Below are 17,525 nucleotides of genomic sequence, written 5' to 3'. Positions count from 1 at the left end.
AGTGGATTCCCAAGACTACTTCAAGTTCCACTTCATCAAGTACGACTACAACTCCAAGGATTCCCATCAAGATGATGTGGATCCAAAAGAAGAAGAACTAGAGAGTTCTTGAGGGTGACTCCGCCAACATACTTCACTCTTATCATTTTGGCAAGAACAAGTGCAATCAACTTCCACATCTTGCACTAGTTCAAGGAGTCAGAAACCCTCTTGTTGGTAAGACAAGGGACAAGGTAACCTAAAAGTTTTCATGGACATCATCTTTTGTGTACATCACTCTATGTCTATGGATATCCTTGCTTGTTCCTTGTGGGACTAACCCATGTAGGTATTGAAAGTGCAATTCACTCAAATGGATAGCTCCAAGAGATCTACATCAACATTGAGCATCCACATCTTCAATATCTACATGAAGTCATCATCGACAAAACCCAAGGTTAGTTCATCCCTCTTAGGGGGGATATCATGTCTAGGGGGAGCTTTACTCTAAGACTTGAGCTAAAGCAACTCTAAAGATGTGAACAAATCAATGCTTTATGTAAAAGTGGTAACCCCACTTGAGCTTAAACGATGAGTATGACCTATGATCAAGTGTTCTCACTTGACTCCTAAGTCAATATACTCATATATAGATGACCTAGTCATCGCAAATTGCTTCATAGATGCTAGAATTGGTTGTGCATGCCTTGCCACATATTTCATCTACCATCTTATTGTGTGAGCATGCTGGTTGCATAATTTACTCATTCAAGGACATCCACTTGTTGTTTTGATTGTTCGGTTTTATCTTCTTTTGCCAAGTGGATGGACAAGAATGCCTAAGAACCTCCTCTAGCTATCTATGCTTTTCTCGTCTCAAACTCTATTCATGCTGCATCACAAAATTTGATCAAGTTAGATTCGAACCACTCTGTGTGAGGAGCGCTCGGAGTCCCTGATTCGTCATAGACTTAAAATTCAAAAACCTCTTTATGATTCTCGGTCTGACCGATACTCCACTTTCGGTCCTACCGAAATCATTAAGTTAGTCTAGGTTTTCGATCTCGGTGCAACCGATTTGAACACTTTGGTCACACCGAGTTTCAGTAACTGCTTGCAGTTATGAATCTCGGTGCCACCGAGTTGTTCCACTCGGTCACACCGACAGGGTCGGGCTATATATAGTCACGGGCAAAATTTTGGAAATTTCTCCGAACCCCTTCGCCCGCGCGATAGCCTGCTCTGCCCTCGTGGTCTCCGGATTGTCTTCTCGCCGCTAGCAGCCTCCAGTCGCTGGTCTCCGTCGGCGTCAACGGGAATTCTGCCCCGCCGTTGCCGCCGTAGCAAGTCCCCGCCGAACTAGGGTATGGACTTGATCTTTGTGCTATTCCCCAATCTGATTCCTAGCACATTGTGATCATATTGATTCTAGCCACGATTGAAACACTCCTATCCAATCAAAACGCTCATAGATTAGGTTTGATTCGAAAATTCTAGGTTTAGGTTTCCGCCTAAACTATCTCGGACCCACCGAGTTGAAAAACTCGGTCCCACCGATTTGGCTTATGCCATTGCACAAGTGAGACTCGGTCTGACCGAGAATTACTTATCGGTGTGACCGATTTTTGAACTCAGTGAAACCCTAGCAGTCTCGGTGCCACCGAACTGTGACTCGGTCCTACCGAGTTCACTAGTTTAGGTTCCAAAACTGCTTCGGTATCACCGAGTTTGAAAATCGGTAGATCCGAGATGATTTCAGTGGGAAACTAAAACTAAGTTTTTGGATCATTCTTTTGCAAAAATCTCTGCATTTTGTGATGCTCATCTTTTCTATCTCATCTATAATCTATTCACAGGGTCAGCAGTCAGTTTGCAGCATGTCTGATCAAAGTGATAGCCAAAATATGTCAGAGCAGCAAGTGGTGATGTGTGAGGGCACTAGTCCCTCAAGTTCTTCTGATGAAGGCAGCAGGAGCACTCCTAGAAATTTGCCAAAGGCTGCCACGAGACAAAGGAAGAAGAGGACTTCAGATTCCGAAGATGAGGACTATGTGGCAGAGGAAGAGGCCACTTCCAAGAAAGTTGAGCCAGCTCAAGGCACTAAGCCAGGTCTAAAAATCAAAAGGCCAGCAGGCAGGCAACCAATGTTAAAGGCCAGAATGTCAACTGAGAAGCCCATAGAGCCAGTTGCAGCTGAGGGCAAGAAAAGGAAAGAAAAGGGTGAAGAAGACTATTGCTAGAGTGCTTGGCAAAGCTTCCATCATGGAAGAGGAAGAAGAAGAAGAGGCAGCTGCACCAGCGCCCAAGGCACCCAAGCTAATGGGAGATGCCATAAAATCAGGGGGAGCTGCTTCCAAGGCCAAGCCAGCTCCAAAGCCAAAGCCTAAGAGAAATACAAGGAGCATTCCTGCAGCTGAGAAGAACAAGGCCCCAGTGCCTGAGACTGTTGCTGAAGAAGAGAAAGAGAATGTCCTGAGAAAGCTAAAGCCCAAGATCCCAGACCACAGCGATGCTCATCCTGTGGCTGAGGACATGAAGCTCAGGAGAGATTCAGGGCTGAGGAAATGGAGAGAAGCAGACCCATATGCTTCAAGGAGAAGGACAGCAGTGGACTACAAGTTTCACACTAAGGAGCAGCAAGATTTCTATGAGACTGTGCTGCTAGATAAGTAGCCCATTGTCTGTGATATGAGATGGGTCGACTGGGAATATATCAAGGACAATGAGGAGCACTATCCCGGAGTACAAGACAGCTTCATAGCTTGTGGAGTAGCTGACTTTGTTGGGCAGAAGCTCACAAAGTGGAACGAGGAGCTTATCATGCAGTTCTACTCCACAGCTCACTTTTATCCAGATGGGAGGATCACTTGGATGTCTGAGGGTACAAGGTACCAATCCACAGTTGCTGAGTGGGCACAGATCATTAATGCCCCAGAGGAGCAAGATGATGACTTGGATATCTATGCCAAGAAGAAGATGGACCACAACTCGATGTCGAATATGTACAAGGAGATCCCAAATGAAGCACTTGATACCTTAAAGTTTGGATCAGTACATTACCTTTTGTCAGGGCTCCCGACTATCAATTGGATCTTGAGGCACACCTTATTGCCCAAGTCAGGTGATCACAAGATGATCAGAGGCCATGCTATCAACTTGCTACATGTGTTTGATGTGCCTCAGAAGTTCAAGGTGATGAGCCTCATAGTGGAAACTATCAAGAGGACTGCAGCAGATCGGAAGAGGATCTGCGGATATGCCCCTCAAATTCAGGAGCTCATCAACTCCAAGATGGGCACGGGCATATATCTATTGGACAAGGAACACCTGCCCATCCGTCCAGATTTCGAGGACAATTAAGTTGTCATGACTTAGAACGAGCCATCATCTGCCCAAGCATTTGCAAGGAAGGAGAAGGCGAGGAAGGAGAAAGCTGCCAAGATGCCTACTCAAGAGGTGGCATCTGAGTATTTCTTGAAGACCAAACAAGAGCAGCTTGGTGACTTGATTGCATCCACGCTGAGGATTGAGCAAAGTCTGGCCACCCTCACTCAGAATCGGCAGAGCCTAGAGAGAATCATGGAACAGAAGTTCTATGACTTGGATGTCAAAGTAACGGAAGTTCAGTCTAAAGTGGAGCAGCTCCAGGAGGACATGCAGGAGAGGAGAGGCAGGACTACCACTCATGCCTTTTCCAGAGTGCCACGAGGCCCGAGGTCATCTGCCGTGCCAATTGCTGACACCAGAGCCACCACTTCTGCACCAGCTACAGCCTCAGCTCCAGCGTCTACTTCAGCTCCAACTCCAGCGTCTACTTCAGCATCTACCGAAGCCTTCATCCTTGGAGTGATCCGGACTCCACCACCACCAGAAGATCAAGCCTGAGCGTCGATTTAGCACTATGCATTTTCTAGGAACTTTTTGGTAACTTGTTGCCAAAGGGGGAGAAGATGTATAGATCATAGGCTTCGAGAGAGAGAGTGTTGCTTTTCTCTCTTGCTTTATTTGGTGGTTTTTCAAACTTGTTTGCTTTTGAGTGCTTGAGATACTACATCATTATTTGTGAGACATTGATGATCATGTGTTTGATCGTAAGCTACACTTAATGCTTGCTTATTGCTATTATACTATCTATCTTGTGTGATCATTCACTATTCTTGGTGATGAGTGCATGTATTTCATTCTTATCATTTTGAGCGCTCCACCAAGATGTATGTGACATGGAAGAGCAACCCATGACTCTAACTCTTTGTGCATTTGCAGTCCAAAGCAAATCTTAAATATGCACAAATTTAGGGGGAGCTCTTACTTATCACATACTTCTCAAAGCGACGATATATTTCATGCTTATTATCATTTGTTGAAGCTTTGATCTATATGTTGTCATCAATTACCAAAAAGGGGGAGATTGAAAGTGCAACTATCCCTAGGTGGTTTTGGTAATTCATAACAACATATAGCTCATTGAGCTAATGCTATTCCAAGATGATTATTTCAGGAAAGCTCAATGATTAGCATGGCATGGATGTGAAAGTGGAACCCTCAAAATACTAAGGACAAAGGATTGGCTCAAGCTCAAAAGCTCAAGACTCTTCATTTTATATTTTAGTGATCCAAGATCACATTGAGTCTTTAGGAAAAGCCAATACTATCAAGGAGGGATGAGGTGTTGCTTAATGAGCCTCTTGCTTCATGTGCTTAGTGATATGCTCCAAAACCCTCAACTACTTTCCCATATCCACATATGACCTAAACCCTAAGACAAACTCGGTCCTACCGATTCTTCCTGTCCGGCGCCACTGAGTTTCACTTGTCATTAGCCACTGCCAAACCCTAGCAATTCGGTCCTACCGATAGGGATCTCGGTCTCACCGAGATGGGGTTGCAAACTCTTTGTTTCCCTTTCGTAACTTTTCGGTCTCACCAAAAGAGCGAATCGGTCCCACCGAGATTGCAATATAAACTCAGTGTTTCCCCTTTGTAACTTTTCGGTCTCACCGAGTTCCACTCGGTCTCACCGAAAGAGCAAATCGGTCCCACGGAGTTTGCCTGACCAACTCTCTGGTTAGCTAATTACCAAATTCGGTCTCACCGAGTTTGTGTAATCGGTCTCACCGAGATTACGTTATGCCCAAACCCTAACCATATCGGTCCTACCGATTTGCATGTCAGTCCCACCGAAAATCTCTAACGGTCACTAGGTTTACATTTTCGGTCCGACCGAGTTTATTGATTCGGTCCCACTGAGATTGGAAAACAGTGTAACGGTTGGATTTTGTGTGGAGGCTATATATACCCCTCCACCTTCTTCTCATTCGAGGAGAGAGCCATCAGAACACACACACCATTCCAACTCATATGTTCTGAGAGAGAAGCACCTACTCATGTGTTGAGACTAAGACATTCCATTCCTACCATATGAATCTTGATCTCTAGCCTTCCCAAGTTGCTTTCCACTCAAATCTTCTTTCCACCAAATCCAAATCCTATGAGAGAGAGTTGAGTGTTGGGAAGACTATCATTTGAAGCACAAGAGCAAGGAGTTCATTACCTACACACCATTTGTTACTTCTTGGAGAGTGGTGTCTCCTAGATTGGCTAGGTGTCACTTGGGAGCCTCCGACAAGATTGTGGAGTTGAACCAAGGAGTTTGTAAGGGCAAGGAGATCACCTACTTTGTGAAGATCTACCGCTAGTGAGGCAAGTCCTGTGTGGGCGATGGCCATGGTGGGATAGACAAGGTTGCTTCTTTGTGGACCCTTTGTTGGTGGTTGCTTCTTCGTGGACCCTTCGTGGGTGGAGCCCTGTGTGGACTCGCGCAACCGTTACCCTTGGGTGGAGCCCTGTGTGGACTCGCGCAACCGTTACCCTTCGTGGGTTGAAGTCTCCATCAACGTGGATGTAGGATAGCACCACATATCCGAACAACGGGAAAAACATCCGTGTCTCCAATTGCGTTTGAATTCTCCAAACCCTTCCCTTTACATTCTTGCAAGTTGCATGCTTTACTTCGGCTGCCTATATACTCTTTGCATGCTTGCTTGAATTATGTGATGATTGCTTTACTTGTCCTAAATTAGCTAAAATCTGCCAAGAACTAAAATTGGGAAAAGGTTAAGTTTTTATTAGGTCAAGTAGTCTAATCACCCCCCTCTAGACATACTTTCGATCCTACAAGAAGCACTGGCCCCGGGGGGTTAAAACCAAAGGGAAAAGGCTTAGGTGTCAAATGTGAAAACCAATACTGGGCCTTCCTGGAGGATTTTTATTCAAAGCAAACTGTCAAGGGGGTCCCATAACCCCAACCGCGTAAGGAATGCAAAATCAAGGAACATAACACCGGTATGACGAAAACTAGGGCGGCAAGAGTGGAACAAAACACCAGGAAAAAGGCCGAGCCTTCCACCCTTTACCAAGTATATAGTTGCATTAAAATAAATAAGAGATATTGTGATATCCCAACAAGAGATGTTCGAACATGGAACAAACTTCAACTTCACCTGCAACTAGCGACGCTATAAGAGGGGCTGAGCAAAAGCGGTAACTTAGCCAAACAACGGTTTGCTAGGAAGGTGGGTTAGAGGCTTGAAATGGAAATATGGGAGGCAAGATATAACAAGTGGTAGGTAGCGTGACATAGCGATAGAACGAACAACTAGCAAAGCAAAGATGGAAGTGATATCGAGGGTATGGTCATCTTGCCCGCAATGTTCTCAAAGTTGTCGAAAGATTGCTCCTCATTAGCATACTCAATAGGTTCCTCGTTCACATACTCGTCTCCCGGCTCTACCCAAAGAAAGGACACAAAAAATGGAACTACAATCAATCACGGTGCAATGCACAAACAACAGGATGCAAGACATGGCATGATATGCAAGATATGACGTGCAATGCATATGCGATCTCTAGAAGGGAAAGAATGGTCAAGGCATCAACTTGGAAAACCAAGTATGCCTCTAGATAGATGAGGTTATTTCGGGAGAAAACGATCGGATGGACGGTTTGCAAATGGCAAGCAAAACAAGATTGATGCTACTATGCGATTAACAGCATGATAGCACTTAGAAAGCAACAAGAAACTAAGCTACTGCACTCCAACATAGCAACAAAACAAATGGAAGTGATGTACAAGAGATGCTTGAAAAAACATGAACAATGAGATACGGCTAAATCACTCAAGAACAGGTTCAAACAAGCATGGAAAAAGTGCAAAAGATATCAGTTTCACAGACATGGTGAAAATACTAACATGGCATAAACAACATCAGGAAGCAATGTTTAGAGCAAGCAAGCAACATGCTACGGGAACATATAATGACAAAAAAAGGCATGGCATGATTCTACTAAAGTCATATAACAAAACTCCCTTACTGATCATGAGCCAAGAAGGCACAGAAGATATGATGTCACCCATGTAAACATAGCAAATTTTATTAACTGTTTCAGACTTAAAAGAAAAACAGAGCATGACATAAACAGATTCATGATAACAAATTTACAAGCTCATGCCACTCACCACAAGGCATTAAATGACAACATAAGCATACCCACAGTAAGAAGACATGTTCATGAAGCTAAACATGTCAAGAGAAAGTTCATAGGATGAATGGATCACTAGTAACAACCATGGAAATATTGATTAACATATTAAAAATCCGCCAGGAATAATATATAGCAAAAGTAGAGCAAGAAAAAGACATGCTAGATCACTCCATAATTTCAAACTGGGGCATGGATGGATAGAGCATAACCACATGTTCAAAATATCCTTATTGAAGTATCTCAAAATAAGCCTGTATCTCATGGTAGCATCAAGTTTACATGGCATCAAAATAACAGCAGGAAAATGATGCACACATCAAATAGTAACATCATGGAGCCTACTTTGCATGCTTGTGCTAGTCACCACATAGATCACAAAAAACAAGACTTGCACCCCTGTAAATATGGCATGTTGTAGTCCAAAACACATGTAGACCTCATGCCCAAAGGATGCACACATCAAATGCAACAAAAAAGACAAATCACCATGTTCTGTTAAGAACCAGCAGTTAAAATTTTGTAGCACTCTTGCAACGATAAAAATGGCACCATAAGGGACAATAACATGCATGGAAATGCCGCCAACATGAAGAGCTCAACGAGACAAACATTTTGACATATCAGATGCATGATTTGGATCGATGGTCAAGGAGATGCAACATGATGAAGGAGGCATAAAAATGTTAGGGACTTGTGAAAAATTTCAAGGTCAACATCAACTGGATTTGGATCTAGGGTTTCCGGTGGCGCGGTTCCCCAGGCGGCCACAGAAGCACCGGAGTTGCGCCGAAGTTGGACGGGGACGACGACCGACACGCTCGGGGCGGCGAAGGAGGCCAGCGACGGGGTGGCAGTGACCCACGGGTTCGGCAACGCGATGCGGTATGGTGGCGGCGGAGGTTCGCGGTGGCGCGGGGTCGGTGTCAGAGCAGGGCGGCGACCGGCGGAGCGACGGCGGCGACGGGCGGTGGCTGGAGCGGGTGTGGGGCTCGGTCGCCCGCGGGAGGCTGCGGCGCGGCGACCCGGGCCGGGGGGCCGGATCTAGGCCTCTCGGGCCCACGCGGTGGAGGGGAGTGGCGGCGGTGACGTGGCAGCTGGCGATTGGTCCGGGCACGGTGGCGCGGACGCGTCCTGTCCAGGCGGACATGTCTGGCGGTGGAGGAGGATTCATCTGCGCGAAATTTCGGGGGAAGGTGTATATTTATAGGTAGAGGGAGCTAGGAATGTCCAAATGAGGTGCGGTTTTCGCCCACTCGACGTGATCCAACGACGGAGAACATGGAGGTGGTTTAGATGGGTTATTGGGCTGTTTTGGAGGGGTGTTGGGATGCAACACAAAAGAGGCTTTTGCGGTTACCCGGTTAACCGTTGGGGCATCAAACAACCTCCAAATGGAATGAAATTTGACAGGCGGTCTACCGGTGATGTACCAAGGCCACTTGACAAATCTCAACCCATTCCGAGAATGTTTAACTCCCGCTCATGAAAAGAGACAAGAGGGGTGTGCTGGGTGCATGTGGGAGTGTCGGATTGTGAAACGGACAACAGGGAAAATGCTCGGATGCATTAGACGAACATGAATGCAAATGCGATGCCCATGATGACATGATATGGAATGCATGACATAAACAAAATGCAAAACGAAGATAAAAATCCAAACACGAAGGGAATATCATATCATAAAGCAGAAAATGGCAAGAGTCGGAGTTATTAATATGGAAAGTTACATCCGGGGTGTTACAACACTCCACCACTACAAGAGGATCTCGTCCCGAGATCTAGGACTGAAAGAACTCCGGATATTCAGAATGGAGGTGATCCTCGTGTTCCAAGGTGGCTTCTCGGTTGGAATGGTGTGACCACTTCACTTTCAGGAATTTCATTGACTTGTTGCGAGACTTGTGCTCGGTTTCTTCAAGAATAGCAACGGGATGCTCATGATAAGGCAAATCTTCTTGGAGATCAATCTCTTCGAAGTTGATAGTGCGCTCAGGAGTCTTGAAGCACTTGCAAAACACCTCGTGCACATTTGCGAAGTTGGACGGAAGCTCAAGTTGATAGGCAGGTCAGGGACTTGATCGGGTGTCCAAACAGCACGACTGGGTTGTCGGCGTTGGGCTCGTTCTCTTCTCTCGCCGGGGTTCGACGAACCAGCTCTCCACGAGATGCGATTAGATCAATAGTGATTTGATCGCACAGTTCCTCTAGTGCACTTACATAGCGCACTAGGTGCAACAATGCAGGATCTGTCTCGTGATCTCCGTTGGCAACTTGGGGTGGTCTACCATAGCCTTCACGTCTGGGGTAGTAGTGGAACGAGCGACAGTTAACTCTGGACAACAAGTGCCGAAGATGAACTATAGCTTCTCGAGCAGCTAGTTGGATGGCTTGTGGCTCAAAGGAAGTCGTTCTTCCAGTGAACCTGTAGGGGTGTTCGGATGCTAGACCCCTACCATAGATGTGCACAGTGGCCCAGAGTTGACGGTTCTCACCGCTCATGGGTCCTTGGTACACAACATATTCTGGGGGCTCTTCTAACGCATAGGCATGACGGGTGAGGTTTGCGAGTATGGTCACAAAGCCTCCAAGGTTGGTTGTTGTGGTCTCATTGTGCATGACGGGGCCAGGCATTGTAGCTTGGTTTGGGGTAGAGGCTGTGTTGTGTTGTGTTGGGGCTAACGTGCCCCTTTTTATAGAAAAATAGGACGGAGTCTTCCTTTGCACGCTTGCGAGAAAGGACTATTTAAGATTCGATCACTGGCGCATGAGCGACAGGTTAGGTTGATAGGTTGGGCACCGACTGCCAAAAGGTGTTGGGTCACTGTGCGGCTATCTTGCACGAGAAGGTTGGCTGGGGTTTGGTTATGGTTTGGTGGGTTGGTTTGCCTAAGTTTATAGACCCGGCTAAGATAGGATTAGCCAATGGTCAGCCTGGCTCTGATACCAAGTCTGTCACGACCGGTTTTTCCGGGTATAAATTTCCAGAAAAAGACCGTCGTGCTCATCAGCCCCAGGATTACTGTTAGCTGATGAGGCTCCAACTTGATACAGAAATTCCAAGCAAAAATACAAAATATGTAGTACAAGACCATTCTGGCCTGTGAGTACAACAATTGGGTTTCTAGTGGTCGATGGCGGAAGCGGTTTGTGAGTCGTCAGTGTCCATGGGACTCCATTTCCCACAGGAACAGCTGACCAGGTCAACTCCTATCTTCGCGAGGCTGCTATCACCGTTGCTTAGTTTCCGGGGCTGCCATCGCCACGCTCCTCTCCAAGCAAGCAATCTAGCCAAGACAATAGCCAGGGACAAGCCAGTGAGTACTTTGAATGTACTCGCAAACATTTAGAACACATGTATAATATAATTGATAATCATGCACTGAAAAATTCCATGATCACATCGTCAGTCATAAATAAAACATCTTTTATGCATGCAAGCAGGTTATTTTCATGCAACATGAATAAGCAGTAATAGAGTGGGAATAAAATGCTGCAGTCGGGCGTCTGAGCAACACCACATAAAGGGCTTATAAGAGAAATGCCACAGTCGGGCGTCTCGGTGACACCACATAAAGGGCTTATAAAATAAATAATCACAATGAATATCCAGGAGGTAGAACCGTCCCAGGGATACTCGATAATACAGATAATGCAACGGTTAGTCCATCAGAAAATAATAATCATGGTCCTCACAAGTAACTAGTCGGTATCCAAGTTTGGTTTAACAATATCTCCTCTGAAGACCGACACTAAGACCAACACTTGACCCATCCCAGACTGTAATCCTTAACCATGGACACGGCTATTCGAATAGGTTTAATCTCTGCAGAGGGTGTACTCTTTACCCACGAGTAACAGATTCCTTTAGTCCATCGGGACTAATTCCGTCTACGGCCTTTTAGTTGAAAACACGCCTAACTTGCACACACCAGGTTAACTCATCGGTGTCTGGAATCACCCACGACACTTGTTAAGCAAAACTCTAAGTGGGGAGGCTACAACCTCGCGTAGCATGGGATCAAATTTATATCGCGCGCTCTAAGGGGTGGCCTCCCCTCTCGGTCCCAACCGGAAACACCCATGCCCCCGGACCAGGTGGCCTGCCTACCGGCTACAACCGATATCTTCCACCATGGCCTCTTTGTACGGTGTGTGCTTGAAAGGGGTTGATGACTTACTGAACCGTACCCTACCTGCGGCAGGGACAAGTGGTAGTACAAAACAAGTATGGGGGTTACTGGAACAAGACTCGATCTACGGTCGACTCAGGAGGTTTATAAATTCCCTGCATGACATGTATAACAAAATATATTTCAACCAACAAAATCACCACTCAATATACCTTACCATGCCATACCGAACATAACCGTCCCGACGGGGACCGGCGACAAGCTCACTCCTACCCAAGGCAGAGGCTTTCCCGGATTCCTTTCCGGCATGCATGCAAGGCACATGAGGATGATCGCCATCACAAGTATATTAATTTCCAACCGCAAGGAAATCACTAATATGCATCCATGCAAATGACCATATCACATGAAATAACAAGTTCTCCGAAATAAGGTGGTGTTATAAACGTGTCAACTAACACACCAAAAATATTATTCCAGGGTTCAGAATGCTTGCCTTCAATGGTGCGGAAAGGCAGGGTGCACTCCAAAACTTTTGAAAGCTTTCTTCTCTTCCAAAATCCTATTTTCAAAAATATGCGAATAACACATATTTCAAAAACAGTACAAAAAAGTTGTTTGGAAAATTTTCAAATAAATCTTAAAATAAACTAGACAAAATTTAAGGGATGTAGGAAAAAGAATCAATTCATTTGGAGTTATATTTAAAAAGTTAAGCTCAGTCAAAGTTTTGGTCAAAATCTGTTATTTAAAATTAAAACAGAAAAAGAAAAACGTTTCGAATATACGTACACGTCGAAGGCGTACTCTGGAAATACGCCTCCACTTATCCAGCGTGGACTGCGCGTGGGTCACTGACAGTGGGCCCGCCTGGCCCACTGGTCAGGTTTGACTGGTCCACGCGCGCGCCGTCTCCCCCTGACCGAACAGAGGCGGAGCTCCGGCGAGGCTCGCCGGTGAATGGCGGCGTCCCTCGGTGATCTGAGCGCATGGTCGTGCTTAGGAGGTCGAGACGAACTCGGGGGTACCCGCCATGTTCGTCGACGTGGACGGAGTTGCCGGCGACGAGCTTCGCGGTGGAGATGGCTTCGGGGGCGAAGTGAGTTTGGGGCTGCGTTGGTTCCCGATCAAAATCGAGCAGGGGAACGAGTTCACGGGAGGATGAGAAGGTTCCTGGTGAAGAGAACGGAGAGGGGGAGGCCCTGGTGGTGCCGGAATGGCCGGGGCAGTGGCGGCGGCTGCGGTTGCCGGAGATGGGGAAGGAGACCTCCCCGGGTCGATTGCGCGCTAGGGGAGCGCCATTGGGGTGGCCTGAGGTCGCCTGAGTGCTCGGACAAGCTCGGGGGCCTCCTTTTATAGCGCGACGAGGTCGGTTCCGCGGCGGTGGATAAGGCTGCCGGAGACCGACGTTCTGTAGCTTGCAGGGCAACGTGGCGGGGCTGGGGATGGCGGCAGGAGCTAGCGGACGAGCGGGCACTGCTCCAGGGGCGAGCTGGCGAGCGGGAGAGGCTTGGCGGCGCCGACATGAGCAGGGGCTGTCGGGCGGCTGTGGCGGCTAGCTCCTGGCCTGCCGGGGATGTGGCGAGGGCTCTTGGCATGTTGTGGTGAGAAGGGAGCAAGTGGCGTGGCTCTGCAGAGCGGGCAAGGCCAGGGGCGCGACGCGTCGGCTTGGCATGGCACGTGCAAAACGCGTGCTCTGCTCGCGCCCAGAGCATGCACGAAACGTGCTTGACGAAATGCCATGGCATGCTGGGTGGTTCCAAACCGCAAGAGGGTTAGCAGGGTGGGGCTATAGGCTAGGGAAACACCATTGGACAGGCTGGTTTGGTCAGGGGATCAAGTTCATAGAGCAAACACAAACCCATGTCAAAACTGATCATGCCCATAAGGTGTTTGACAAAATGCCAAGGGCACTTAGGCATTTCTTGGAGTGGCCAAATTCTCCAGATCAGGGTCTCCTTAGATGCAAGAGAGAGTGGTCAGGTCATTTGGACAAAAGGAGAAACTTTCTAGTGCAAGTTTTACAAAACTTCAATTCTGGACAGGAGATAAATGGCATTATTTCATGAACCAAAAATGACCCAAAGGGTGCATGCTCTTGGACTTAAGGGTTTGGTAGGGCTGTCTACAAGTAGGAGAAGGCACAAGATTACTGGAGCAAAAATAAATAGGGTTGCAGTAGAAATCACAAGGCTGGACCACAATGGAAAAGAGGTTGATTCACTCAAAACTTGCAAATAACATCACTGGGTTTTTGCATAAAGTTGAATTGCATGCTACCACTGACATCCCATAATTTTGGTGGAGGCTAGAAAGAAATATTCAAATGGGTTGTAGTGCAAAATTGACCACTTGACCAGAGAAGAAAATTGGTTGTAGAACTCAAAATATTTCAAGAATAAAAGATATTATTGTATAAAAGTGATTTAAAAACATCACATGACATCTCCAAATTTTGGTTAGAATTTTAGGTGAATTTATCAAATGGTTGTAGTTCAATTATGGCCATATAACCTTGGAAAACCATTTTTCAAGAAAATAAAGATTAAGCAAATTAATTATGCAATTAGTTATACTGATAAAAGAAAAGTTTTTCTTGAGAGGTTAAACAAGTCCAATAACATATTTGAAAGATTTTCACTTTAGGGGACAACTCCATGATAATAAGAAAGGAAATGTTTAAAAAAATCAAAAGGGAGTCCAAAAAATCAAAGTTTTAATTCCTGGCAAAAAATTTAATTTAATAAAACAAGGCCAAAATTTTGGGGTGTCACAACACTACCCCCCTTAAGAAAAATCTCGTCCTCGAGATTTGTTCAAAGTTGTTTTAAGAAAAACTACACGCAATAAAAATGTGGCTACAGTGAGAGGGTAATAAGTGGTGCAAAACCACAGTGTGGATACTGGTGCTACGTGAAAAAATCTACGGTTCGGGACAAGACGTGAGATTTCTACGCTGGATATAAATTTAGAATAACCTCTAAATTTAAGGATACACTGGTCGTACCCGAGGGCACGGTGCTCCCTCTGGCCGACATGTGGATCCGGGGCCCACTGTCAGCCTCTTCTTCTCCCTCTGGTTCTCTCTTCTTCCTCTCTCTCGCGCGCTTTCCCGCGCTTTCTCCACCGGCGATGTCTAGCGCGTAGGGCATCTAGGCCGTACCGCGGTAGTGCGCGGCGTGCTAGCTGCCGGTGCAGCGTGCACTCACCTCGCGGGCCAGCGCGCTATCGACACTGCTCGCGGATTCGTCTCCAAACACCGGCGATCGGCGACGAGCGGCGTTGGTGGACTTCGCCCACCGTACACCGAGCTCGAGCTATAAAACGGCCGGGGTGCCCCTTCTCTTCTTCCTCACACCTGGCCTCACTTCTCCTACTCCTTCTTCCTCCATTATTGCTTACAAAAGCTCGGGTTAGGCTCTAATGGCGGAGGCGATGCCGGACTGGTTTGCGATCCTGATATGCCGAGGGCTGGCGACACTGCTGGGGCTCTCCGTGCTCCTGTGCGCGATGATCCTCGACGATCATCGCGACGCTGCTGCTCGGGTGTTGGCTCTCCGCGGTGGTGGTGATCACGAGGAGTAGATGGGGTGTGCCGGGTGCTAACTGTTGTTAGGGGGTGCTTAGCTGGATGCAACACCGTTGCAAAGTTTTGCAAACAGTGTATGTGTTCGAATGATTATGGTTGTGAGTCTGCTGCCGTGGTGCTGTGTGAAATTAATTAATCCATGCCGTGAGAAGGTGCAGATGTAGCAACTCAGGGAGAAGAAATCTCACTCCAGGATTTTGCGAGGGAAAAACAGGAGCATAAACCACAACAAAAACTACACACATTAGTAGAAGCCAAATAATTGACTCGCCGTACAAACTCAGGGTATCACGCATAAGTCACACACATAAATAAATGTTGCAATAATGAACACCGCAGCGACGTCTAAAATGGAAACGGTAACTGGACGGGGTCCCTAGAAAACATCTCTGGTACTGGGATACACTCCTCTTCTATCGGGGGAAGTGGATTGACCAGTCGATGCATGTGTCTCTCCTGGTCGGGCCTTAGTGCTCTGCCGATGGCGATCTGAGGATTTAAATCTGCGAGGCTCTGGAGATAACCCATCACACGTTGGGTTAAACGCTCTTGAGCGATGACGTACTGGACAAGGTTGGCCAGGACTGGGTCTCTCTCAATTCGTCCACCAAGAAAAGATGTCACTCCTCCGGGTGCTGCACGGCTCGGGGAGTAATAATACCCTCGTTCGCTGGCATAGGGTACCGCGAATCGAAGGCGAGCAAGCGCTTCGTATGCAACAGCTTCTATGGCCATATGTGGGGTTGGCATAGATTTCCCCACGAAGGAGACCTCCATTGGGTCTTGGTTTGAGTTTACGGGAGGGATGTGTACTGCTGCCCAATATCTCGAGGTGGAAGGGGTAATTCTTGATTTGAACAGCTCGTACTGGGGTGGCTGGGTAGCGCCCATGGTACTGCAGGTAAAATCCCACAATATCTTGACAAAACTACTCAGGGTTGCATCTGGGGTTCTCAGATAAATGCTAGGGCTCGGCATAGCTAGGAAATGGTTGTGAGGGTGGTGCACAAGGTCCGAGGTGCTTGGCAAGGTCACGCGGTGGCCTTTTTATAGCACCGGAGCTGGGTCATTTTTACCGAGGTGAATGGTAAAGAAATATTCAGCTCTGTTCCAAGGGTCGGGGTCAAGCCACAGATTCACATATTTCACTATAGTGATGTGTTACTGTGGGGTTGACGGGGTGATTTTTGGTAACTGTGTCCGGGATAGAAATCTTATACTGCATACTGGCGTATCCAGGCAAGGCTACTATTAAAACAGAGGCACGACAACAGGCGGCATTTAATTACAAGGCCACACGATTACAAAGCGAGGGTACATTGGGACTCGATACGACTCGGGTGACTTAGTCTACCTCGTTTACATCCAAGCGGGCGTGCCTTGAGGCTCCTCCATGGGTCTCGTCATCGGAATTAGCTGGAGTAGGTTGAGGGGCTGCAGGCTCGGGGTAGCGATGAGGACCATCTCGTGGGGATTGTTGGCCACAACCCTGTTGGAGTGTGCTCCCAATATGCGACGAAGCACTTCTGGGGTTATCGCAGCACCTTGGCGATGGCTGGGGCAGGCCTCAGGGACTCGATCGGGTGTCCAAACAGCACGACTGGATTGTCGGCGTTGGGCTCGTTCTCTTTTCTCGCCGGGGTTCGACAAACCAGCTCTCCACGAGCTGCGATTAGATCAATAGTGATTTGATCGCACAGTTCCTCTAGTGCACTTACATAGCGCACTAGGTGCAACAATGCAGGATCTGTCTCGTGATCTCCGTTGGCAACTTGGGGTGGTCTACCATAGCCTTCACGTCTGGGGTAGTAGTGGAACGAGCGACAGTTAACTCTGGACAACAAGTGCCGAAGATGAACTATAGCTTCTCGAGCAGCTAGTTGGATGGCTTGTGGCTCAAAGGAAGTCGTTCTTCCAGTGAACCTGTAGGGGCGTTCGGGTGCTAGACCCCTACCATAGATGTGCACAGTGGCCCAGAGTTGACGGTTCTCACCGCTCATGGGTCCTTGGTACACAACATATTCTGGGGGCTCTTCTAACGCATAGGCACGACGGGTGAGGTTTGCGAGTATGGTCACAAAGCCTCCAAGGTTGGTTGTTGTGGTCTCATTGTGCACGACGGGGCCAGGCATTGTAGCTTGGTTTGGGGTAGAGGCTGTGTTGTGTTGTGTTGTGTTGGGGCTAGCGTGCCCCTTTTTATAGAAAAAGAGGACGGAGTCTTCCTTTGCACGCTTGCGAGAAAGGACTATTTAAGATTCGATCACTGGCGCATGAGCGACAGGTTA

The sequence above is a fragment of the Triticum dicoccoides genome, chromosome 6A (genome assembly GCF_002162155.2).
Source record: "Triticum dicoccoides isolate Atlit2015 ecotype Zavitan chromosome 6A, WEW_v2.0, whole genome shotgun sequence".
Classification (NCBI taxonomy): domain Eukaryota; kingdom Viridiplantae; phylum Streptophyta; class Magnoliopsida; order Poales; family Poaceae; genus Triticum; species Triticum dicoccoides.
Note: the sequence above shows the minus strand (reverse complement) of the source record.